The sequence below is a fragment of the Aegilops tauschii genome, chromosome 3, assembly GCF_002575655.3.
Source record: "Aegilops tauschii subsp. strangulata cultivar AL8/78 chromosome 3, Aet v6.0, whole genome shotgun sequence".
In the NCBI taxonomy this organism is placed as follows: Eukaryota; Viridiplantae; Streptophyta; class Magnoliopsida; order Poales; family Poaceae; genus Aegilops; species Aegilops tauschii.
Window position 1 is genome coordinate 608,972,342 of NC_053037.3, and position 1,125 is coordinate 608,973,466.

A 1,125-nucleotide genomic window follows, 5' to 3' on the forward strand; every position below is an offset into this window, starting at 1 on the left:
GCGTAAACATAAACAGTAGGATTTTAAATCGCCGATGATGAAGCTGGCACCCAGGTAAATTTTGCATCGGGTGTGGACACGTGAAAGCAACAAGAGATTCTCGCACATGATTCTTGAACATGAGACAGATTTTTTAGCTAGGCGGGCAACTTTCTTTGACTCAAAAAGATTCGAGTATGTGCTCATGCTCACCCAATAGATGGGATAGAATTTGCAGCCCAAAGTCAAGCGTTGATGATGCATAGTTCCACATATATATATTTTCACAAGAAGAAGAAGAAACGCACGAAAAATGAAGAGTTTGCAAAACGTCAAAAAAAAATTGAAGCACGCCCGGTGGGACTCGAACCCACAATCGCCTGATTAGAAGTCAGACGCCTTATCCATTAGGCCACGGGCGCTGTTGTGATCAAAGAAATAATATCAACGTATTTATTTATAGGTTTACAAGGAGTGGGCAGACTGAGAGCACACAAATGTCCGCGTGCATAAAATGCAAATTCTGATTTTAGATCAACGCTCTGTTCACATCAAAGAGGCCGAGGGATGAACGAGGTGCTTCAGTTTTGGCAAAGGGCTCCCTCGGTTCATATGATTGGAAGAAATAATGAAGGGTCACCTCCAATTGAATCCTATGAGATTTTATTTTTTCAGGAGCTTCTTCCATAGGAATGATTCCAAAGGATTGCATTCCTACAAAATCAAACACCTATAGAAAAAATTCCATGGGATGACAATACTATGAAAATCCTATGAATCAAAGGATTGTTTGTGGGTGCGTGCAGTGGGTTAGTTATTACTGGATTTGTTTGCTAACGGGAGAATGGTGTCAGTCTACAAAAATACTCGTCCTTAACAAAATATAAGCCACTGGTTGACTTTTCTGCTCTTCGTTGCACAACTTTAATTATGATTTTCACGTATTATATGCCTATAAAATTAGTATACAGACATATGAAACAAAATTATTTTGCAAGAAAAAATATGACGATGCCATTTATACATATTCAATCCATGTACTTTGCTATATATACTATTAGTGGTCAAAAAGTCATGCATCAAAGACCGTGCAAAGTCAATCACACCTTATATTTTTGGAAGGAGGGAGTATCATGAGTGCTTTAA

The 1,125-nt window shown here is 38.5% G+C and overlaps 1 non-coding gene across 1 annotated transcript; it reads right to left on the bottom strand.

Moving 5' to 3' along the window:
* Positions 1–328: 328 nt before the first annotated feature.
* On the bottom strand, positions 329–401 carry TRNAR-UCU (transfer RNA arginine (anticodon UCU)). The gene has a single exon. It is a non-coding gene; the product is annotated as a tRNA-Arg (tRNA).
* Positions 402–1,125: the final 724 nt, after the last annotated feature.